Source organism: Rhynchophorus ferrugineus, unplaced genomic scaffold (genome assembly GCF_030347505.1).
Source record: "Rhynchophorus ferrugineus isolate W39M unplaced genomic scaffold, kcgeb_rfMv2 rfM10, whole genome shotgun sequence".
Lineage (NCBI taxonomy): Eukaryota > Metazoa > Arthropoda > Insecta > Coleoptera > Curculionidae > Rhynchophorus > Rhynchophorus ferrugineus.
In genome coordinates, this window is record NW_027472589.1 from 774,095 (window position 1) to 801,543 (window position 27,449).

Genomic DNA, 27,449 nt, shown 5'->3' on the forward strand with positions numbered 1-27,449 from the left:
TTGGTCATTTATCAAATTTGCTTCCAAGGTGTCGGGCTATTGAGCCTCCCTTTATTGATAGGGATATTGGTGAATGGGATAGACAAGCAAAAGCTTTCGCAAAAGTACGAACTTCGTCGATGAAATAACTAGTTCGTAATGACTGGAAGAGGTCATTAGTCTCTGATATATATTGTCTTAGTTATATATGGTTTTAACTTGAACATAGCATTGCGAAATTATACAGGGGATTAACAAACTAATATTAACAGCCCTCACATAGCCAGTATTTATTTAATAATAAGGTTCTAAACCACCATTTGCTTTTAAAATGGCTGCAGATTTTCGCAGAATAGATTCGTAGAATTTTTATTTTCCAACGGAATGTTCCAATGAAATGATGTTAGGATATGAAAACCTATTAGTCTCTCTCTGCTGTAAACTCCCCATACCTGTTCAATTATGTTGGGATCTGCGGATTGTTCATACCAAGACTGAACCTTTTTGCTTTGTGATTTATTATTTCTTTTGGTTTATATAACCGTTCTGAGTAGATAAATAACGCAGAAATATTGAAATACTGTTCTTGAAAGTGTCCTATTCTGGTATTAGCCAAGAGTTGATATTAGCCAATGTGTGTCCTTACGCCTCCTTCCTATTCTCTTAGTTTCCTGGGTGACAGTCGGTATTTAAAGGTCTCGATATAAATAATAAGTATCTTGGCGCATCTAGAATACTTCTCAGGATTTTGTTCTGTTCAAAATAATTTTGTGGATTCACTGCGTTCACCGTCTTCGGTGCTCATTTCACCACGTCTTAACTTAGCATACCAATCCTTGATAGTTGATTTTCCTGGGGCAGTGTCCGGAAACTTGGCATCAAGCCAAGTTTTTGCTTCAACTGTACTTTTTCCCTTCAAAAAAGCAATAATTTATCAACACGCGAAATTCCTTTTTATTAATTTTTTTTCACTATAACAAAAGTTGATTTACTCAAAATGCTATAATTTACAAACTAATGATCCGACAGCTGTCAAATTTATACACGTATCTTTTGAGGGTTAGTTAAAATACATATGGATTAAATTCTAGTAGCGCCATCTGTGCGTCAGGCCGGTGACTTTTCAATTAACCTGTTAGCGTAGTTAATGAATTGGCCCCAATACACTTCCTTGTACCACAAGTACCAGCTGCTTTCGTTTCATTTATTATAGAGTAAACTTCCTCGTGTTTAGCTCTAAACATTCTGGCTGTTATGGAAGATTTCAATATCTCACTGTGTTGTTTCGGTAACATTTTCTGTAGCTTAAGAGCCAGGTCATCATACCTTATTGAAGGCTTGTGCCACATCTAAGAATATAGCTGAACATACGTTTTTATCTTCATAGGCGAGTCGAGTAAGGACGCGAAAACTGCCGAAGTTAATCGAGTACGGACGATGCGTCACTGAAATTAGTCACTACTTTGTTTTTTGTTTTCCAGTTCGTGTATTTTAAACTTTGTAAGTTCCTTAGGCGTGTCTTATTGACTGTAACAAATCCATCACCTTTAATGTGTTTACCGTGGTATTTTAACATCTTTTGCTGGGTTTCTAGTAGCACATAGGCATATAACATAGGCATTTTGATGATACCAACGATTTAAATGAAGGAAGCTACATATTTTCCATTACAAACACGCCATCGTCCTGTATAAAAATGCGAGAGCGAGACGATATCATGAGACGGAAGGAGATGGGGCGCACGCCGACGGGACAGGCGCTGGCGAGGCCGACGCTGGACGTTCGCCGGCGTCGTAACCACGGCAACGACGCCGATTCTCATCTGTTTAGTCGACAGAGATTTTCCCAGGTGGTCAGACCGTAGTCGCGTGCGCTCCGTCTGGATTTCCCGCTCGCGCCAGCCCACGCGGTGGTTCTCTGGCCCAAGAACCACCACGTCATCGACCAGATCGTCGACGACGGCACCGGAGCATCGTCCAATTGACCGTTCGAAGCTTCAGTCGTTCAAGTAAATTCGACGGAAATAGATGAGAATCACTCCACAGGTAAATCCATGTTTCGATGTTGACGCTGTGCCTTTGGATAACTAAATGTGCGATAGAATAGGAAGGAGAAGCCGTCGACGTGCATGAACATAGACTTATATGTTAAAACGACGGAAAAAATGTACTAGATGTCTGAAATTATACTCTAGGTTCAATATTTTCAATAGGAAAGACCAGGAAGAAGATGGTTTCACCATGTGGTACCATCTGCAGTCCATCAAAACTGTTTTCCATTTTCCACCTATCATGATTATCATTCTAACACTATGTTCATCGAGCTATTGTCGTGGTACCTATTCGTACAAGCACTTACATTGCAAACTAAAAAACGTGGATTATTTCTTCACGCGTACAGCTTTTATTTCACCATACAGCGACGAAACTTATCCTTGGGGGTTTATCCATCCCCAGATTCGCTTATGAATGTTGAATTATATCTTTCTCGGATCTAGCAACCCTAGAAACCCATAAATATATAACGAAATGATCGATATAAACTAGATTTATCCTACGTAGCTTTGGTTGCCTGTTGAGTCGCTTATCGTGACCCTTTGGGCTTCATAAAGCTGCAGGATTTGGCAGTAATTGAGTAACACTTCACAATTACAAGTGAGTTTTTTTTTGTTCGAAAGAAAATGTTTTTTTTTTCGCGAATTAATTAAAGTTTCGAATAATTAGAGTTAAACGCGAAATTCTAGAGGCCGTCATAGCCTTGGGATTTAGGTATTTAATTTCCATTGCAGAATTATTACAGTGTACGAAACTCTTATCTCTCTAGCTTAGTTTTATTTCTCTTCTTATTTTTTTTTAAAATCTTATTAATAGGATTTAATAGAAAATGGGAAATGCAACAAGTTTTCTTTTGACCTCTTGATGAGAGATATAATTAAAAATAAAATATTTTTAAAAGATCTAATAATTCATGTTTTTAAATTTTTTATTGTTATATAGCTATGATTGATTAGACCTGGTTGAATATAGAAGAATTGTTATTATATGTATTTTACTTTTAAGCATTTAAGTAATGAATTTTTAATATTTTTATAATACTATTTAGGAATACATTTTTTCTTTTAGGAGTCCACTGTATATGTCGAAATTATTCGGTAGTTTGTTTCTTTATGATTTTTGTGTATCCTTGCGATAAGTCAGGCATTTAAAACGTATTTTGTTGGTTCAAGTTAAAAATGTTTATGATATAATATCACCAAGAATAAGATGGTAGATGCCAACAAAGGTGGTATAGTAGGGACATATATTTCAAAGAGTTTAGAACATAAAATGGAGAACAAAATAAGGTTTTTACATTTTTTCGAGAATTTTTTTTAAACAAAAATTATTAGTTCTTTAAATATACGAAAAACTTGCATTGCATTCATTGTTGAACAATACTTCTTTGTCTACAATGAACGAACTAGTGGTTCAACTATTAAAAAAAGCCTTTTTAACCTTATAATTATCGTTCGCTTGTATTTTTCTTCGGCTTCCCATAAAAATTCGATTATATTGAATTTGCAGTGATAGGGAGGAAGACGTTACCGTTTTGGTCATATTGTTCAGATATCTAAAAAAGTAAATTACATGAAACACACTTAAACATTTCATTTATATTTACTAAGTAAACATTTGAAATACTTCACGCTGTTACATGGTATCTTCTTTCAAAACTTCATGTATATTTTGCAAGCAATTCCACAATTACTGCCTTTGTCGACCATTTGTTGGGATCTTTTTGTTAGATTCCTGTTTTTTGTTTTTGACCTTCTTCCATCAACTTTTGTTGCCTTTACACTCTTTTTATTAGCGTCTTGCCAAGAGTGACTTAATGTTCCATTTTAAATATGTATCTGTCCATAAATTGAAATAACAAGTTTCCCTTAGTTCTCTTAATATTCAGTGCAGCTGAAATACAATATGATTTGAATGAGAGCGTCAAATCGTTTGCCGGTTTATAACCTCTTATTATCACTAATTTTTTTTATTAATCTCTTAAAACTTCAACTACCTGTCCGTGGGCAGTAAGTAATATTATGATCTCCGTTAAATAATATAACTATCCTGACATGTAGAAGATTGCTTCATTAAGTAACCTCCTGTACAACTTATAACCTAAATTTTATTCTGGCTGAGATAATATTCTGACTTATTTTAAAGTCTATCCTAACTTATTCTAGATATTATTATATTTCACTCTATGTGTCTATAAATCTAGTGTTTGAGCCTATTTAACTGTTAACTGTTTGGCGATTGCGTTGGGATGCACCAATAGTATTTCAGAGTACTTCGCACTAATACTTCGAATTACGCTGTTTTGTACCAATTGTACCCCACAGTTCAATACCATAGGTCCAAATGGACCTAAGTATTGACTCCTTATCAGCCAATACATTTGGTTTAGTTTAAACCTAAGCTGTTTGCGTTGTTCTCAGATATTTAACGTTGTCTGCTTGCGGAAGTTCATGATTATTCAATTTTACTGAGCGACATGTTCTTTTAAAAAGGGTAAATGTCATATAGCTAGATTTTGTCTCATTTGCTTTGATACGCCACGTTTTCAACCACAATTCGACATCGTTAAGACGAAGTTGGAGGTTTCTTGTGGTCGATATTGAATCCTCATGTGATGGTAAAACCGCTGCATCGTCAGCATATGTTGCAACGTTCTTAAGTTTGGTCGGTCAGCTGTATACGATGGATATCACAATGGGCCAAGAACACTGCAATGCGTTATCACTAATGTTTTGAAGTATTTTGCTGATATTTGACAATCAGACAACTTTGGAAATTGATTTGGTTAAATGTTCGAACGTAGTATACAGCATTGTGTTTCTTTTTAACTGGAATAAAATGGGAAGGAAAATATGGTCCGGTATTAAAGCGAATTTATGAACTGCAATAGGCAATACATTATACATCTTGATGATATGGGTTCACTGCTACTCTGGATGAACTATATACCGTACCATACTATATATCAGGTGTTCATATTATTATGTACATGCCCAACACATGCAAGCGCTTCAAAACCAAAATAACAATGATGCCGTTGATCTTTGTAATTACGTATCATATACTTATCTAATACTATTTATAGTAGCCTAATGAACTCTGATAATGAACCGGTTCTTTTTCTCCTCCTCGTCTCGTATGTTTTCTCAGTCGAAGTCCGAAAAAACACGAATACTCGGAACCGCAGGCCCGAAATTAGCATACAAACGTGCACATAACTTACCGTGTTGTTTTTTCTGGAGCCTCTACCTCTCGGCCGGCCGTTTAACGGCCCCCCACCTCCCCGTTTCCTCACGGAATCAAAACAGAGCAGTTCGACCTTCCCCGGGACCGAATTCACGTTCATTACGTGCGTTTATTTGTTTCTCTCCGGATTCGCGATACCCCCTCGAAAATGGCGCGTAGCACGCGACTTATTCCGAGTTAAATTAAACGCCTAATCGATCGTTATTACTGGGAATCACCTCTGGAGGCGCGATACCGATTTATGACCGGGGACTTTTCGAACGGTTTCGGGAAAGACTCGCCGATAATTCCGGATTAACGGTAACCTGAACGTATACGACCAGGATACCACGTTATTAATACAAAAATTAAATTAAATGTATAGGGTGGGTCATTTGTTGGTTTATTTTCGAATTGCATGCTATTTCGACAAAGTGTCTGGCGACCGGTTTTAAAAAATTGTTGTATACTATCCCGTCTCTTCAACAAAGGTTTCTTCTATTTTGGGCTTTAAACTCGCCGAAAAACGCTCGGTGATGTTACGTGAGGTTAGGAGTTATATTATTGTTAATATCGTTTTATCAAATTTCTCAATAACTCGAGTCAAATTCCTCATAATTGGGGTGAATATTTTGCTGATTCCCCTGTATTTAATCGATTAATACAAGTTATATTATATGAAAGCGTTTTAAGAAAAAAAAAGTATTATTTTTTACAATTATTTCATTTTATGGAAAAAAACGGCGATACAAAAGGACACTAGGATTCTATTAGTAAACAGACCAATCCCTTCTACCTGAAGGGGGTTTTCAAACATGTCCGGATAGTCAGTGCAGTAACTAGGCATTACATAACACCTCTTCCCTAAAGAAACGACCATAGGGATGTACGTGGTCGTTATTCCGTCTCGACAATTTAGTTTTGTTATAAATATTGTTTTCGTGTTGGGAACTATCGACTGAAAACAGTCGAAACACTCGATTGTCGCAAAACAATCGAAATAGTCGATAGTCAATGCGACTGGATGTAGTAATTACTATTTTCAGTCAAATGCACGGTTCGGCTGTTTTGTTCAATTCGTGATGTCAGACGAAGATGTACGAACCCTTTTCTGTATTGTGAGTGAGGAATGGACAGAGATAATTGCTTGGAGCAATTACATTTATATGTGCTTATATTTTCCAACGGTAGTATAAGCGAGACGGAGATTATATTCGGAGACATATGACGGAGATATCTTCATTTCAAACGAAGTAGAATTATTTTTATATTTGAATGTTGTGTGGATTTGTAAAAAGGAATGGAATTGAGTAATACCGCACAAATGTTTTATCATATCTTAATATGTTAATTACTATTTTCAAATAATATACAATAATAAATAAACTTAAACATACACCTAATCATAGAAAAAAAACATGACATAATTAAAAATGATGGCACAATAACTACTAGAGCTTTTTTAAATAAAGTAAGTGCTTTATTTATTATTGAACGGAAATATTGTTTAACAAAAATTGAGAGTTTAACCGAAATATTACCTATCATTGCCATAAAAACAGTCAAAAGTATTCTACTATTTATCATTCACAATTTTAATATTTTATTATTATTTATTATTATTTACAAGCAAACTATCATAAAAATCATAAAACTATATATATTACATATAAATGTATGTAAGCATAAATTCGGTACATTTTTGTCAAGGTCACGGCTAAGACGACAGAGCCAGAACGTTAAAAATCAGTCGAATGAAACTAGTGCAACTAAAAATAGTAACTAAAAGTACACGACTGAAACAGTCGACAGTAAAAAGTAGTCAATTACTAAACAGTCGATAGTCGATTTCAGTCAATAGTTCCCAACACTAGTTTGTACCTTCGTCCTTTGAAGATCTTCAGAATGACACTGTTGCCACTGAAATTTCCATAGTACCCCTCTAAGGAATAATTTTACAAATTTTGGTGGTTCAATAGTCCAACAGTCTACAACTATTCGCCTTTGGTGGCTATTTATGCTGAACTGCACGCAACTTCAGTCCGCCGTTGATGGCTTTACACTTCGAACTGTGATAGATGTGCCGGGAAACCACAGACTAGGGGTGATTTTTAAAGCATGAATGTTTCTTATTTGGAATATTTTATGGCTAGAGCAGCTTCAGTCCACCTTTTGTGGCCTTAAGGCATTAGTTGCGATACTTTTGCTGGAACTCCACTTAACTATGCCAAGAAACATCACGAGCAAAAGTGAAACGATTGCCAATCCAACGTCAACCTGTGCCCTTTCCTTGATTATTAATGTGATTCTGGTTAACTAATGAATTCAGAAGAGAACAGTCTTATGAACTCTCCAGTATCCTACTGACTACGTCAGTTATAAAATGTGAAGATTTTAAACAATAAATGCTATTATTTTACTTAAATAACTATTTTGTTTTACGGAAAGAAACGGCGACTTGTTGGACGGCGATACAAAGCGGCACTGAGGGTTCTTATCTATTATAAAACAGACTTGTTTACCATTGAGGTAGTTTCCAAACATATGGACGGATAGCTAGAGCCATAACCAGGCATTACATAACATACATCCTGATATCAATATTTCAATTGCGGATTTTGAAAGAAACTAGATAAAACATATCACAGAGTGCTAATTATAGATTATAAGGCCTATGCATAGTATCATAACAGCATCTCTATTTTCAGATGGAAACAATTTTCCAATCACCGCACTAATTTCGATTTTTAAACGCCTATATCGATGCCATCTACGGGGAAAAGCGACAGAGATAGGAAAGTCATAGGGTTTCTGATGAGTCTAGCGACGCTAAGTGATATTTTAAATGCATTTCCTATCGCTGGCTCGCCTATCGAGGATCTGAACATCTCTCTGATAAAAAACCGTAATCATATAGCGACACCAGCGCTAAATTTATTTGGTCTACGCTGAGGGTTGTAATTTACACCCACATACTTGATGAAATGAAACGGAAATTCGATTTAAAAAATCCGGTTAGTTTTTAACGAAGCTGCATCGATCTGTGGCAGAAGCAGTGGGACGTACACACACACACACACCGGCAAAGTCAACGTTTGTCTTCTTGCGTTTATTATAAAATATAAACAAAATCAGTGTATACCAGAGATATGGCGTGCAATAAAGCGTTTTTTTTTCACGTTCGTTGTACATATTTGTTCGGTTTTATCGCGCTAAAAGCTTTATGATTATGTAATTTGATCGAAATACCATAAATATTTGCCGGCCTAGTAAAAATACAGCATCTCCGGCGGATGGATCGATATCTCGTAATATTTGACAACAGCGAGTATTAACCTTCACAGTACCCTGAGGTTGCTTGGTACAACTACCAAATCTCCGTTGATGCGTTATTTGGTTGCCAAAATAATATGAACACTTGACTTATACACTTAAGTACTAATATTAAAGAACTTTGTTGACAAAATATGGTTTAAAAAAGTGAATTGCATATTCGAATACTAGTTTTTAAATCTTCGTTTATTTTTTTTATATTTCTTTGTATATCCATATTCTTTGAAATCCTATTGATTTTTTCAGTTCACCAGAACAAGCAAAACCTAATTATTATTTTTCTGATTATATTACTTTGCGCAGAATGTTGTACACAGTCAATCGTTCAAAATCGAATATTTGGCACCGTTAAATAATAGTGATAGCAGAGTACTAAAAAGATATTTTTGGTGCTGTACTGTCTGGTTCCTATCTTGAAAATTAAAAGCACAGATTTATCTGTTTCAAAATAATCTGTGGAGAAACATATGTTGTAATACTCAATTTTCGAACCTCCCAGTTTACTTCTTTTGAAAAAAACGTTATATTTGTACTAATTGCTAATTCTTTTTAAAGATTCTTATGTGGACCGAATAACAGTTGATTACTTGATTATTTTGAAATTATAGCCTTTGTAAATACCTGAATAAATGAACTATGTATTTCAATTTAGTTATCGATGTAATGAAAGGTATACTATTTAAATTACAATTAACAATTGGATCTGATGAATAATATTTATAATCATCTGGTTCAAATGCGTGAGCTCATACATAAAAAACCTACGATATCCTTCAATATGTCTGTCAGTTCGTCTTCTTTTTATATACTCAGCCCTGTAGCGACTCAGATGCATAATCAGAACATGGTTCCTATTTAATTTCCCATGTACTATCTTTACATTTTGTGGTTATGACTTCCAGGTCTTCTAGAGACAACGTCCTTGATGTTACGCAGAACAAAATAAGCGTTAGGGGCGACGATGGTTGCTCGTTATCATTCTCCGCTGAAAATCGTCGAAATAAATCAACCGCTCGTCTTCATAAATCCTCAGTTAAAAGGATCCAGCGGCAATTATCCGGAATCTGTGCCGGCGTATGCTGAATTAGCGTTCATTAGTAGAAACCGATGATTTTCGGTCTGTAAACGGCGTTCGATAACATCGGATCGCTTCGCTCGACATCCAGAAAACCGGCTAATTACCATTCTTCAGCCTTAATGAGCCAATAACGGCCAGAAAACGGTCTGCATCTACTCGATTATGCCAGACTGTGGAGAAAGGTCAGATCGGCTGGTGATTTACAATTTCAGGATTTAATTTTCGTAGCGGTCGTATTCATCGTTCTTTCGATTTTAACAATTTTTAGTTCAAACAAAAGTTATTTCAATCGACCTTGATGTAACGAAACTGAAGGCAATTCAAAGATATTCTTTATACCAAGTATGTTACAATGAGGTCCGTTATATAGAAGTAGGACGATTTGACGATTTGTTTTAACAACATAAGAACACTTGTTTATTAACCTTAAAATTACGTAGATACTCATCTACTCACCCTGTTAAAGCGAACGATTTCTACTGATAAGACCTTTTTGTTTCGTTATGTTGAGATGGCAGAATCTAAAATTAAAAATATTAAAAATAAAGCAGATAGCTCTTAAAAACCTACATAAAATGTAATAAAACAATCTTAACGTAGTTCTTAAGTATGTTATAAGATATTTCCTTGCCTCTATAAACTTTATCTCATCTTCGTTTATAGAGTTAATCTACATTACTGAGCTACTCTTCTTAACAAAATTGTTGATTCATTTATATTTATGACTCCATAGTTTCTAACAGATCCAAAACAAAAGTCCAGATTGTCTTAGTTAAGTACTTATGCCATATATTGCCACAACATATTGATTTTGATACTTAGCCAGGATATATTTATTTAAATAAATAAACCCCTTAACAAAATAAGCATATTTTTAAAATGCTATGCAATTCAACACTGCTCAAATGTTGCTTGACTTGTAGTGTAGTCACAATTACCTACATATTTTTGACATTATTCCATTTGAATACATTTTGGATATATGCTCTCGCCAACTATTGCCTATTTCTTGGTAATAAGTTTAAAAATAGGTTAACTTAATATATAATTCCCAGCGAGCATTCTTTTGAGGTCTGGGAACAGGAAATAGTCGCTGGCGGCCACATCTGGATACGGTGAATGGATGGATTTTTGCCATCGTTTTCACTGATTTGTGACACGGTACATTGTCTTGGTGAAGCAGCACTTTCTTTTTCTTCAAATGCGGCCGTTTTTCGGCGATTTCCTCCTTTAAATAGTCTAATAACGCTATGCAATAGTCGCTGTTGATGGTCCTTCCTTTTTCAAGGTAGTCAATGAAAATTATTCCATGCGCATAACAAAATACAGACGCCACAAACTTTCCAGCTGACTGTTGCGCTTTCACACGTTTTGGAGCGGGTTCATCGTGTGCAGTCCACTGTCGATTGGACTTCGGAGTGAAATGATGGAGCCATGTTTCATCCATTGTCACATATCGGTGCAAAAACTTGGGTTTATTACGCTTGATTAGCTTCAAACACTGCTTCGAATCATCAACTCGTCGTTAAAAATGGTTAAAAATGAGCTCGCGCCGCACCCACTTTGCTCAGTGCTTTCTCGTATCCAAATATTCGTGAACGATATGATGCACACGTTCATTTAATACTTTTAGAGTATCTGCTCTTTCATTCAATTTACGGTCATTCGAAATCATTTTATGGATTTTTTAAATATTTTCGTCGGTAACAACCTCTTTTGGGCGTCCACTGCGTTCACATCTAAACTTAGCATACCAATCCTTGATGGTTGATTTTCCTGGGGCAGTGTGCGGAAACTCGGCATCAAGCCAAGTTTTTGCTTCAACCGTATTTTTTTTTTAATTGCTTCACTCAAAATGCTATAATTCCCAAGCTAATGATTCGACACCTATCAAATTTATACACGCACCTTTTGAGGGTTATTATATATATATATATATATATATAGATATATATATATAGATATATATATATATATATATATATATATATATATATAGATATATATAGAGTCTATATATATATATATATATATATATATATATATATATATATATATCTGTAAGCCTATGTTTATAATTGTAACATACCACGTAAATACAATGCCATGTCACACTCCAAACAAGCTTAATTCAGATAATTTGGGATTTTTTAATTGACCTATCTATTTTTCTTTGTGTAACCGTATTTATAATATTGATTGATGAAATTATAAAGATATATTAAATAGACAAAACACAAGGACTATAAATATAGGGTAAAAATAAAAATGTCGGTAGGAGCTTTTACAGAAGATGTAATAATAAGATCAGAACACTGATAGAAAATCATGAAGAGTTGGAATACGATACCAACAGAGTATGGAATCATAATGAACGAAGGCAACACGAAAGTCATGGTGAAGAGAAAGTCACAAGTAATAAATATCCAAATTAAGGATGTACAAGTAGAATAAGTAAATGCGTTTTTGTGACTGCTTCTTGGTTCTTTGATCCTAAAGAGTCTGTTGCTCTGGAAATGAACCTCTTTAAAACAAAAACATAATGGTATCCATTAATTACGCCACAGACTGTATTTCCCAAGGATTATGTTACGTATCGAAGGATCCCGGTAGGTTGAAATTAAATATGCATTAAACCGGTCCGATGTTAAGCATTTTCCAATGAAATTTACCCGAAAAAAATGTTATTGAAGCCACTTGCAGACTTGAAAGCCCCGGGGGAGCACTGCGGAATATTAAGTGGCTATTTCGGCGAGAGCTCGGGGGAAAAGCGAGTTTTCCAGTGGAAACTGTCCGATTTTTCATCGTTTATCACGCGGGACATCCAAGGACCGCGCGACGTATTATTAAGATAATAAAAATAACTTTTACGAAGGCGGAATGGCTTTATGCGACAGGACTAACGAATCTCATAGGGTTATTGTCGTAAAACGGCGTTATAATCGACCATCGAGCTATTAGCGACGATCATTAAATAATTTTTTACGATCGGTTATCAAACGTTATCGTTCCCGTGGCGAATGGAACACTCATCGCTCGTAATAGTGCTCGAAACGAGCCGATGACGAGTCCAAAAAAAAACGAACGTTATTGGAAGTGCGTAACGGTGGGTACAGAACTGAATTCGACGAACATTTGAACCGAATAGGTTTCAAAATTGGTTCAAAGTTGTACGACATGACATTCAGAGTTTGGCGACGAACCAAGAGTTATGACCAAGAGCCGCGAATCGGGCCAACAAACATCAACAAATTTGAGCGAGAGTGAGAAAAACTGACGGGATTACGAATGACATTGGTTTCGGGTTCGAGAAAATAACCCCGTTGTTCCCTTATAATTTATTACTACAAAGATGTTGCCTGCAATATAAAAATTATTTGAGAAACTAAGATTTAAACATTTTATAATAATACCAGATTACCAGTTTGGTTTTCGAAATCACCATTCAACAGTCGATCAAGTGCACAGGGTAACTGCGGCTATTGAAAAAGCCCTTGAGGAAAAGAAATACTGCCCTGCAATATTCCTGGATGTCTCACAAGCTTTTGATCGGTTTACCGCATAACTATTGTCAATTGCTGGAGTCATATCTTTTCGGAAGAAAATTTAGAGTATCGCATGAAATGGCGGTCTTGACAGTGTAAAACTATTTCGGTTGGACTTCTACAAGGTAGCGTCTTAGGACCTCTCCTATATCTGCTCTATACTGCTGACATTCCAACAAAAAAACACTACTTGGAACCTTTGCTGACGACAAAATTACTATGGCAAACGACATATCTCTGCCTAGGGCAGTAGAAAATATACAAGTGTCAATCAACAAAATCCACAAATGGACGAAAGATTCAAAGAAAATTCAACTTAATAGCTCCAAATCTGTCCACGTTAATTTTTCATTGCGGCGAAATAATAAAAACTTAATTATATTACTCAATGGTCGCTCGATTCCTCAAGCAGAATCAGCTAAATACCTTAGAATCCATCTCGACGGTAGATTAAATTGGAAAGATTATGTTAGACAAAAAACCAAAACACATTAGAACCAAAATAAAACAACTATACTGGTTAGTCGGAATATACTCTCAACTTGATCTAAAATAAAAAAAGTTCATTTATAAGACAATTAAAAGCCAATTTGGACCTATGGGGTGCAAATATGCATAATAGTGCATAAGCTATTATAATTTTATAATTGAGGAATACATATTGATGTATTTTCTCGCAATCGTCTTGCTTGTGAATTAATCCAAGTACAAATGAAATGTAGTAATAAATTAATTTATAATTAAGATTGTACTAAGCGTATCTAATAAAGATGTTATAAAAATATATAACACATAGAATTATATAAAAAGGTTCATATTTTCTTTGCAAGAATCTTGTTATGAAACCTGAAATAACATTTAACTTGGATTTATATTTTGCAAACGGCAATTATCAAAAACGTGTCATAAAAATAATATAGTATCTTAAAAATATGAGATATGTTTTTCTTATTTTACATTGAGTTGTAGGGAATTACATTTATTGATACCTATTATAGCACAAACCTTGTTAAATAACACGGTCAAACCATTTCACAACTGGCGAGGAAAAATATGTAATGTAAATAATTATTTTTTTTTTATAACATCTTTATTAGATACGCTTAGTACAATCTTAATTATTATTATTATTACAATTAATTTATTACTATTTTTCCTATGTGCTTGGATTAATTAGCAAGCAAGACGAGTACGAGAAAATACATCAGTATGTATTCCTCAATTATAAAATTATAATTATTTATTAATTATTAACTTATAGCTATAGTTTACACTAATAATACACACTAAATGTTCACACAAGTTCCTATGGTTTTGTTCGTTTCAGTCTCCTGACATCCTGTGCGCTGTCCAGCAGTTGTATTGCTTCCACGTTAGAATGATTTAGTAATCTTCTTTCGTGTTTCAAGGCGAAATCCTGCACAACTTCGCAAATCCATTTGATTTCCAGGTCATCGTGCAATTCTTCATTGGTTACATAGCGATAGGCATTGGTAATCAATCGAAGAATCTTGTTTTGACAGCGCTGTATGACTAACTGATTTGAATATTTAGTGCAACCCCATATTTGCACCCCATAGGTCCAAATTGGCTTTATAATTGTATTATAGATCAACCTCTTTGATTTTAGATCAAGTTGGGAGTATCTTCCGACTAACCAGTATAGTTGTTTTATTTTGGTTCTAATGTGTTTTGCTTTTTGTCTAACGTGATGCTTCCAATTTAATCTACCGTCAAGATGGATTCCAAGGTATTTTGCTGATTATGCTTGAGGAATCGGGCATCCATTGAGTGATATAATTAAGTTTTTATTATTTCGCCTTAATGCAAAATTAACGTGGACAGATTTGGAGCTATTAAGTTGAATTTTCCAATCTTTTGTCCATTTGTCGATTTTGTTGACTGCCATTTGCACTTTTTCTATTGCCCTAGGCAGAGATATATCTTTTGCCATAATAACTGTGTCATCAGCAAAGGTTCCAAGAAGTGTTTCTTTTGTTGTTGGAATGTCAGCAGTGTAGAGCAGATACAGGAGAGGTCCTAAGACGCTACCTTGTGGAACTCCAGCCGAGATATTTTTAAATGTCGAGAACGCCATTTCGTGCGATACTCTAAATTTTCTTCCGAATAAATATGACTCCAGCAATTGACAATAGTTACGCGGTAACAATTTGCTCATCTTACAGATTAATCCCAAATGCCAAACCCGATCAAAAGCTTGTGAGACATCCAGGAATATTGCAGGGCAGTATTTCTTTTCTTCAAACGCTCTTTCAATAACCGCAGTTACTCTGTTCACTTGATCGATAGTTGAATGGTGATTTCGAAAACCAAACTGGAAATCTGGTATTGTTACCAAATGTTTAACACGTTTATATATCAGCTTCTCAAATAGCTTTGATATTGCAGGTAGTAGCGAAATAGGCCTGTAAGATTCGACTTGTTCTGCAGGTTTGTCAGGTTAAATAATTATTAACAATATAAAAAATTAAGTTTGTCAAGGTTTGGTGGAAAGCAATATATTATTGTTCAGAAGATATATGAAAGTTGTGCAAATACTAGAAATTGCAATTGGAAAATAGTTGAAAAATACAATAATGTCATATTGCTACCGATTTTATTCAACTCATAGAACAATGCAAATATTTTAAAACCTATCAATCACATCGACATAAAAATAACTATTAATTAACCCACTATATTCAATAATTGGCTTTTTAACTTCTTTTCAAAAAGACTACCATATTTTCGACCTAAAATATAAAGTAAATCCCATTAAATACAGTAATTTTATTAAAGAGCTACTTTCCTTTCTTATTTTTTAGCTTAATTTTTTCCAAGATATGTCTTAAATATGCTAGTTTGCTAGCAAGTTTATTTTTTAGTTTATAATTTGAAAATATACTAGCATAATATCTTCTTATAAGGACTGTGGCTCTTCCATCCAAATCATCTGGTACTGGTCAGCTTGTATTTTTCATACTACTTAGCCGTTGTATCTAAACTAATTTAAACACAGTTAACAAATAATTCACCTTCAAGACAGTAATTAAATTTCTAGAATATAATCATACACCATGCAGTAAATACGAATTCGTAAAGTTGTATAAACATAATCCATAACCATAATTTTCAAACGAGATTGCATTTCAATCTTATAGGTATTTTCCTCATCATATCTTTGTTTATTATCTTATTCACCATATTTAAAATAATTTAATATTATTTAAAAGGTACTTAGACGGTACGTACTATTTTAGCGATACACGTTGCTTTTCAGAAAAACTGCACAGTCAAAAGAGATTCACAGCCATTGTATTTTATTACGTCATTGTGAAAGTATGGTTATAAACAAAATAATGATTGTTAAGAACCAGAAAATATTGCGAGCGGAGAACTGTTTGCTGAAACTTGAACCATTCCCAAAAACCGTAAAACCTCCGTAAATATTGGAGAACTGGCAACGTTGAAATATCGCCCGTGCATTCGAATCAATTTTCGTATAAAAAAACTATTGATACTGATGTTGGGCATCACACAGAATTAAAATAAACATCTGTGTGGAGCTGTGTTGGTTTGTTTTCCATCGTTCACGAACTATTCGCTGCCATATTTCGAGCTAGAATGCTGGCCGGCGTCCAAAACCGTTTCATCATAAGTTTATTAAAATTTATTTTCTCACGCCTTGGGTTGTTTATCGACGAATAAGTGACATGAGCCTACGGAGATGTAGTAACGTTAACAATTCAATTTCTGATGTAACAAATAATATGAAATAGCATCAGAGCTGGACAAAATACATGTTTTGATTTACAGTGGTTGGCCAAATTATTACGGACAACATTGAGATTATTTAATTTACTAGTTTGATTGGATTTCTGTAGCAAATTATTAGTTGGGGGTCTCTTATTAGTTGAGATATTTTTATTTGTACGTGTGATCTATTGGGATCATAAAGACTACAACAAAATATAAAAACAGTTTTATAATCTTCGTTTTACTAATTTTAATATTATTAGAAAATAATAGTATTACTTTTAATATTTAGTGATGCCACCCTTTGCTGCAATAAGAGCTTCTATGAGCTGGGGCATTCTCGTAGTACATGTTTTCGCATCTTCCCGGAATTTGGAGTTGTTGGCCATTTCCTGATGAGAGTTTAATTTAACTGCTGCTTAATTAACTGAATTATACAGTAACACTAACACTTTGTGACACACTACCGAATCATGCATAAAACTGTAGTTGTCATCGTCAGAGAACCATTTATTGATCTTCTTTGTCTTGATCTTGATGGCGTCCACAATAGCTCAGTGTCGGGTAATTGAAATACCAATTACAAATAACATTTTTAAGAAGTAATGTAAACTAAATAAAAAAAGATTACGTACAAATTTACTAACTTAATTTAGTTTTCAAACATTCGAGATTATTTTTTATAAATCATTTCGTTAAACGTTAAATTACAACGGTAAGAACGCTAAATGATTTTACGAGAAATATCCATAAATCAGTCGCAGTGCAGACTAATTCCTCGCAGATCCCTAAAAAGATTTAATACAGTTGGTAAAACCGAAATCAAGGTATTAGTGGGCGAGATCTTTTGAATAATTCCCAGCTGAATGGCTCAAAATAACAGATCGCAGATTGTTTCTAACATAATTAAATTATGTTTTTCCTTTATATAAATATATATATATATATATATATATATATATATATATATATATATATCTTTTTGGGCTTGAACCGAACTATTTTCATTAATTGAGAAGCTGAAGGAAAGCTAATTATTTATCTCTTATGAAAATTCATATTTATATTGGAATAAAATAAGTTTAACAGTATATAAGTTAGAGTTATTTCCATTTCGTTTACATATGTCTCGGTTTAGTTAATTTATTTATTTAGATTTATAGCTTTGTGTAAATAGTATTTATTTTAGCAATTATTCGTCCTATTTGAAAGAAATTGTTAAAGATAATCCAGAACGCTTTCAAGGTTTCAATATCTTACATTTATTTCTATTTAATTTACAGGTCCTTGTCTGGAGTTAACTGAATTATTTACATTAATTTATAACTTTGTGCGAATGGTATTTATTGCATGAATTACGTGTTCTAATTCTAAGAAAATATCATTATAAGTAACCAAGAAACCTTTAAAAATATAAATCTTACATTTATTCCATTTCATTTACATATTTTTCGCTATCGCTTAAGTCAATGGTTAGTGTTGGGAGTTAATTATAACTGAAATACATCCTTTGATACAGTATTACATGATTATTTCATGGAATATATATTTGTATTGGAAGAAAATATTGTTATCCATAAAAATCTTACAGTGATTTCTATTTCACTTACATATTTTTTTAAAAATTTGGTACGAAGACTATTTACTTCACGTTTTTGAATTGGAATTTGCTTTATTTACATAGGAAAGAAATTTATATATATATATATATATATATAATATATATATATATATATATATATATATATATATATATATATATATATATATATATATATATATATATATATATATATATATATATATATATATATATATATATATATATATATATATATATATATATATATATACATATATATATATATATATATATATATATATATATATATATAATATATATATATATATATATATATATATATATAATATATATATATATATATATATATATATATACATATATATATATATATATATATATATATATATATATATATATATATATATAATATATATATAATATATATATATATACATATATATATATATATATATATATATATATATATATATATATATATATATATATATTATATATATATATATATATAATATATATATATATATATATATATATATATATATATATATATATATATATATATATATATATATATATATATATATATACTAGCGACCCGCCCCGGCTTCGCACGGGTGCAATGCTGATACTAAATTAAATACACTACAGAAAAAATATGAACGTTGTATATAAAAACATAGCGGCCTCCTTCCACTTTGCACGGGCATAAAATATATATGCCTATGTCACTCAATGAAAACATGATTAAAATCGATCCAGTATTTTTGGTTCATTCATTACTGCCCTTGGCCTGCACGCATTAAATTTGGAGTAAAACAATTCCTCTTCCCCTATACTTACTATGAAGATTTCCTGCTATCTTTGGAATATCTAAATTCATACAATTTTTATTACATTACACATTTTTAAACGCAAATTTTAAATTTGTAATATCTCCGAAAATATTTGTTTAATTTACATGCTGTAAGGAACCATATTGATCTATATTAATTACACACTGTATTTAAGGTACTTAATTCGATAAGGATTAATGCCGTATTGCTTAAAATAGCTTCGTAAATAAGCCATTTTCTCACGTAAAAAGTAAACAATAAAAATGGTTAATGTGGGTTATCCCTAAAAGATAAACATATACCATCGCGGACTTTTTTGTAGACCTTTTTATGGTGTACAATACTGTAGTACATTAATTTGATCTAACTCGTAGGGTTAGGCAGCGTTTTTGCTAAAGCCTAAAAAAATAGGTTAATTTACGACATCACCTTAGAAACCTCTAAAATTAGCAATGTTGCCTTAGTATATTATGCATGTATTATACATATAAACCTTCCTCTTGAATCACTCTATCTATTGAAAAAAACCGCATCAAAATCCGTTGCGTAGTTTTAAAGATTTAAGCGCACATAAGGATATAGGGACAGAAAAGGCGACTTTGTTTTATACTATGTAGTGATATATGTATATATATATATATATATATATATATATATATATATATATATATATATATATATATATATATATATATATATATATATATATATATATAGGAAAGAAGCGATGACTTGTTGACTCAATGACCCAATATCACGATATAACTGAAATGTTGAGAATATTTCCTTAGTACACATAAAGAGAACGCCACATAGTATTGGTATAAGTTACCAGGAAGCAAGTTGCCATTTCGGCTTTGTCGTTTTAATTGAATGATTGGTTTAACATCCTCAGTTAGCGAAAATCCAAGATATAGGACTCGACATAACATCGCGTTTTAATTATACAGTAAGATAATTAACGTTTCCCGTTAATTACAATGATCGGATATCAAATATCTCGGAAATTAACTGAGTCGCAACTTGATATTTTATTAGATTTTCAATTTTCCTCAGCGTCCCTCTCTCTTTCTCTCTCTCGCTGTCTTTTGAACACTAATTGCTTTAGACCCTTCGATTTTGAATTGAGGTTCAAATTTATAGAGTGATGGTATTTCGCTTTCTTTTATAGTGTAGATAAAGGTTATATTATATGTTGGCTTCCTTATATATAGTATTTTTAATGTGTTTTTAACAATATATAGTGATACTCTAGAACCTTTCTCTAGAATCGGTCTATTAATTTCTAGCTCAAAGGCATTGCACGCTTTACTAACCCTATGGAGGTTCTATTGAGATGTTTTGTCAATTACCAAGTTTTTGCTGTCAATTCAATTGCTGTGAAATAATAGTAACATATTTTTCATATAACATATTTTTAAAACTATAATATCTGAAGCAATTTAATATCAATTCTCCTTTTTCCCCCCCAAAATATATATGTTTTGAGAGTTTTATCTTTATCCAAGACCTGAACATTTTCTGCAGTTTTTCCATACATATAGTCGTGAAAATTTGCGTTTTTTTGCCAATTTCAAATTTTTTGCCATCATTTCCATTAATATAATGACAGGTTAATGGAAATTACAGGGATTGTAAAGAATTTTATTCTGAATTGAATGGTGGTATATTAATTTTTGTACCACCTCTTCTTTTTAAGATATACGATGAAAACTATTTTTTAAGAAAATGAGCAGATTTAGGTTTATGTCACATATCTATAAAACTATAATATCTGCAGCAATTTAATATCGATTTTCTTTTTTTCCACCCCAAAATGTATATGTTTTGAGAGTTTTATCTTTGTCCAAGACCTGAACATTTTTTGTGGTTTTTCCATACATATAGTCGTGAAAATTTGCGTTTTTTTGCCAATTTCGAGTTTTTTGCCATCATTTCCATTAATATAATGACAGGTTAATGGAAATTACAGGGATTATAAAGAATTTTATTCTGAATTGAATGGTGGTATATTAATTTTTCTACCACCTTTTCTTTTTAAGATATACGATGAAAACTATTTTTTAAGAAAATGAGCAGATTTAGGTTTATGTCACATATCTATAAAACTATAATATCTGCAGCAATTTAATATGGATTTTCTTTTTTTCCACCCCAAAATATATATGTTTTGAGAGTTTTATCTTTGTCCAAGACCTGAACATTTTTTGCAGTTTTTCCATACATATAGTCGTGAAAATTTGCGTTTTTTTGCCAATTTCGAGTTTTTTACCATCATTTCCATTAATATAATGACAGGTTAATGGAAATTACAGGGATTATAAAGAATTTTATTCTGAATTGAATGGTGGTATATTAATTTTTCTACCACCTTTTCTTTTTAAGATATACGATGAAAACTATTTTTTAAGAAAATGAGCAGATTTAGGTTTATGTCACATATCTATAAAACTATAATATCTGCAGCAATTTAATATCGATTTTCTTTTTTTCCACCCCAAAATGTATATGTTTTGAGAGTTTTATCTTTGTCCAAGACCTGAACATTTTTTGTGGTTTTTCCATACATATAGTCGTGAAAATTTGCGTTTTTTTGCCAATTTCGAGTTTTTTGCCATCATTTCCATTAATATAATGACAGGTCAATGGAAATTACAGGGATTATAAAGAATTTTATTTTGAATTGAATGGTGGTATATTAATTTTTCTACCACCTTTTCTTTTTAAGATATACGATGAAAACTATTTTTTAAGAAAATGAGCAGATTTAGGTTTATGTCACATATCTATTAAACTATAATATCTGCAGCAATTTAAAATCGATTTTCCTTTTTTCCACCCCAAAATATATATGTTTTGAGAGTTTTATCTTTGTCCAAGACCTGAACATTTTGTGCGGTTTTTCCATACATATAGTCGTGAAAATTTGCGTATTTTTGCCAATTTCAAGTTTTTTGCCATCATTTCCATTAATATAATGACAGGTCAATGGAAATTACAGGGATTATAAAGAATTTTATTCTGAATTGAATGGTGGTATATTAATTTTTCTACCACCTTTTCTTTTTAAGATATACGATGAAAACTATTTTTTAAGAAAATGAGCAGATTTAGGTTTATGTCACATATCTTTAAAACTATAATATCTGCAGCAATTTAAAATCGATTTTCCTTTTTTCCACCCCAAAATATATATGTTTTGAGAGTTTTATCTTTGTCCAAGACCTGAACATTTTTTGCAGTTTTTCCATACATATAGTCGTGAAAATTTGCGTATTTTTGCCAATTTCGAGTTTTTTGCCATCATTTCCATTAATATAATGACAGGTCAATGGAAATTACAGGGATTATAAAGAATTTTATTCTGAATTGAATGGTGGTATATTAATTTTTCTACCACCTTTTCTTTTTAAGATATACGATGAAAACTATTTTTTAAGAAAATGAGCAGATTTAGGTTTATGTCACATATCTATAAAACTATAATATCTGCAGCAATTTAAAATCGATTTTCCTTTTTTCCACCCCAAAATATATATGTTTTGAGAGTTTTATCTTTGTCCAAGACCTGAACATTTTTTGCAGTTTTTCCATACATATAGTCGTGAAAATTTGCGTATTTTTGCCAATTTCGAGTTTTTTGCCATCATTTCCATTAATATAATGACAGGTCAATGGAAATTACAGGGATTATAAAGAATTTTATTCTGAATTGAATGGTGGTATATTAATTTTTCTACCACCTTTTCTTTTTAAAATGTACGATGAAAACTATTTTTTAAGAAAATGAGCAGATTTAGGTTTATGTCACATATCTTTAAAACTATAATATCTGCAGCAATTTAAAATCGATTTTCCTTTTTTCCACCCCAAAATATATATGTTTTGAGAGTTTTATCTTTGTCCAAGACCTGAACATTTTTTGCAGTTTTTCGATACATATAGTCGTGAAAATTTGCGTATTTTTGCCAATTTCGAGTTTTTTGCCATCATTTCCATTAATATAATGACAGGTCAATGGAAATTACAGGGATTATAAAGAATTTTATTCTGAATTGAATGGTGGTATATTAATTTTTGTACCACCTTTTCTTTTTAAGATATACGAGGAAAACTATTTTTTAAGAAAATGAGCAGATCTTTGTTTATGTTACATATCTTTAAAACTATAATATCTGCAGCAATTTAAAATCGATTTTCCTTTTTTCCACCCCAAAATATATATGTTTTGAGAGTTTTATCTTTGTCCAAGACCTGAACATTTTTTGCAGTTTTTCCATACATATAGTCGTGAAAATTTGCGTATTTTTGCCAATTTCGAGTTTTTTGCCATCATTTCCATTAATATAATGACAGGTCAATGGAAATTACAGGGATTATAAAGAATTTTATTCTGAATTGAATGGTGGTATATTAATTTTTCTACCACCTTTTCTTTTTAAAATGTACGATGAAAACTATTTTTTAAGAAAATGAGCAGATTTAGGTTTATGTCACATATCTATAAAACTATAATATCTGCAGCAATTTAAAATCGATTTTCCTTTTTTCCACCCCAAAATATATATGTTTTGAGAGTTTTATCTTTGTCCAAGACCTGAACATTTTTTGCAGTTTTTCCATACATATAGTCGTGAAAATTTGCGTATTTTTGCCAATTTCGAGTTTTTTGCCATCATTTCCATTAATATAATGACAGGTCAATGGAAATTACAGGGATTATAAAGAATTTTATTCTGAATTGAATGGTGGTATATTAATTTTTCTACCACCTTTTCTTTTTAAAATGTACGATGAAAACTATTTTTTAAGAAAATGAGCAGATTTAGGTTTATGTCACATATCTTTAAAACTATAATATCTACAGCAATTTAATATCGATTTTCTTTTTTTCCACCCCAAAATATATATGTTTTGAGAGTTTTATCTTTGTCCAAGACCTGAACATTTTTTGCAGTTTTTCGATACATATAGTCGTGAAAATTTGCGTATTTTTGCCAATTTCGAGTTTTTTGCCATCATTTCCATTAATATAATGACAGGTCAATGGAAATTACAGGGATTATAAAGAATTTTATTCTGAATTGAATGGTGGTATATTAATTTTTCTACCACCTTTTCTTTTTAAAATGTACGATGAAAACTATTTTTTAAGAAAATGAGCAGATTTAGGTTTATGTCACATATCTTTAAAACTATAATATCTGCAGCAATTTAAAATCGATTTTCCTTTTTTCCACCCCAAAATATATATGTTTTGAGAGTTTTATCTTTGTCCAAGACCTGAACATTTTTTGCAGTTTTTCCATACATATAGTCGTGAAAATTTGCGTATTTTTGCCAATTTCGAGTTTTTTGCCATCATTTCCATTAATATAATGACAGGTCAATGGAAATTACAGGGATTATAAAGAATTTTATTCTGAATTGAATGGTGGTATATTAATTTTTCTACCACCTTTTCTTTTTAAAATGTACGATGAAAACTATTTTTTAAGAAAATGAGCAGATTTAGGTTTATGTCACATATCTTTAAAACTATAATATCTAAAGCAATTTAAAATCGATTTTCTTTTTTTCCACCCCAAAATATATATGTTTTGAGAGTTTTATCTTTGTCCAAGACCTGAACATTTTTTGCAGTTTTTCCATACATATAGTCGTGAAAATTTGCGATTTTTTACCAATTTCAAGTTTTTTGCCATCATTTCCATTAATATAATGACAAGTTAATGGAAATTGCAGGGATTATAAAGAATTTTATTCTGAATACAATTTCCCTTCTGTACTGTTGTAAATTCTAATTGGTTTGTGCTAAAATTAAAGGTTCACAAGCAGAATTATATCATATATTATTAAATTAAATTTATCATATATAATTAAATAATCATATCATGTATCCTTATTTGTTTCAAAATTAGCTAATTTTATTGATAACTAAATAACTACAAAGGCTTGGGACACCTTTTTCATTTAACATCTTTCGGCAATGACAAATCTGTAACAAAAACATCGAGGCCCAAAACAACAACTCTTCGTTTAAAGGCAATTCCAACTCCTGTTCAATATTGGACAAATGTTCAGTTTGATAATGGACATAGATCAAGCTGACGTGTATTCGAGACGTGTCCGTGTCCCCGTTGTTTTCCTCCCACTACGCACATGGAGATTTCGCCAGCAAATCAAGCCGGATAACCGAGCCGATGCTTTTATATCGACGGCCATATAACCGCGTCTCACCCACCATCCACTTCCCGCATTAAGGGTATGTTATTTTCGAAATAAAATCGCTCTCATTCGCATCACGTCGCGTGATAAATGTTTATAAATATTTAGTTAACCGCGGTGAATTAAAACTAAATGAGTTTGTGTTGTGGCGAAGACGAATGAACAACAAATAATTTGTGTACGATAATTCAAAAATTGGTGGGGTCTCGTGGTCTGAGTTGTTAATTTTTGTTCCTATAGAGCGTTGCTTGGTTGAAACGGGAGTAACATTAGTTTTGAAGAACTAGGGGTCGTCCTAGGTCAAAATAGAGTAAAGCGAATAATTTAAAAATTATATGTTGGTAAAATTTGTTTTCGCAGTATTTTCTATATAAACAGACATAGATTTGATATATAACATTAATTAAAGTAATTAATGTCTATATATTAAAACATAACTATCTCAAAAAATACTAATCTCTAAGTCTAAGAAATTCTTCTAGAACTGAGAACTCACTAACCTTTTTTAAATGACATTTTTTTACATTTAATTTGCACTAGTTTTAATAACTAACAAAGTAATGATAAATTTAAATGACACTACTGAATAGTATAACAAAGTATCATAAGTAAGATGATTTTCAGAAGTGTAACAATTTCAGAGTATCAAATATTTATGACATTGTTTTCTTACTTTTTTCTCCGTTTACCAGACATCAATTCATATCAAAAGCTGATTTCGAAATTCTGAAAATGTTGCAATCAAAGAGGACAGATGAATTCTGCCAATCTATGTTGTATATATATAAATTCTATTCTATAATATAAATTATATATAAAATGAATTCTCGAATTCGAGAATAACAAGAATCGATAGAGGTATGTAACGAGAAGGCTCACACTAAACTTTGGCAGAATTTCTTACTAGTTTTTCACATAATCTTCATCTAACTTTTTTACTCATCTTTGATAGCATTTTTAGTTGTTCAACATTGTTAAATTGCCGTTACCGTTTGAGTACACAGTATGTGCTGACTTATCTTAACAATCTTGATAATGTCTTAACAATAATAAGATTTAATTGTCAAGATAATTATCTTAATAATGATATTTAAACAAGGAGAGCGCGTCGAGCACTCTAAAATTTGAATATTGTGTTTTGAAAAATAGCCTTTAACGGGTTTTGCTATATGAAAAGTATCATTGTCTTGCTGGAAAATATAATTCTAACTCACTAATCAATTTCATATAACTATGATATTTATTTTCCTAGAAATGAATTTTATTTCTATCTTTCCATCAAAACTTATTGCAGCCCATCACATGACACTTCCTCCATCTAACTGTTTTGAAGCAAAATTTGAAGCAACTTTTCTAGATCTATTATTATGCTATCTGTGATATTGTATATCAATTTCACCTATATTTTAAACACATAACATCTTGAATACGTATGACACAATAGTGTACATGTGTGCAAACAATAGATTTTTTTTATAATACATCAAATGTCTTGTTCAGATAAACTTCAATAGTTCAGAATACAGACTAGCTTTTGCACGGCACTTAAATCTAATATTACTGAAAAAAAATTGGTAATATCGATACAACACTCATATATCGTTACAAGATAAAGCCAATAAAATGATTCCAGACGTAATCGATGCGACTAACATCAAAGAAAAATGGATGAAAACCGCGAGGCAATCACGTAGAACGAATCGTAGTCGAGGCTACGTATTTTTATTAACGATTTAATAGCGCAGTAGGTAAAAATACATAAGCAATCGTTGCAATACAGAAACTGAAATGTTAAACAATTGTAGACGAGCT

General features: G+C 31.9%; 1 protein-coding gene across 3 annotated transcripts in view; it reads left to right on the plus strand.

The window, feature by feature from the left end:
- The window catches only part of LOC143203574 (prolactin-releasing peptide receptor), a 122,889-nt gene that overhangs the window by 5,046 nt on the left and 90,394 nt on the right, over positions 1–27,449 (plus strand). Inside the window, exon 1 of one of the 3 annotated variants that reach the window (XM_076415783.1) lies at positions 1,802–2,024. The exons of 1 other annotated variant lie outside the window; for it this stretch is intronic. The gene's annotated coding sequence lies outside the window, so the exon portion shown is untranslated. Of the gene's footprint in view, positions 1–1,801; positions 2,025–27,449 lie in introns of those variants that run through there. One more of the 3 variants, XM_076415779.1, reaches the window with a different exon arrangement.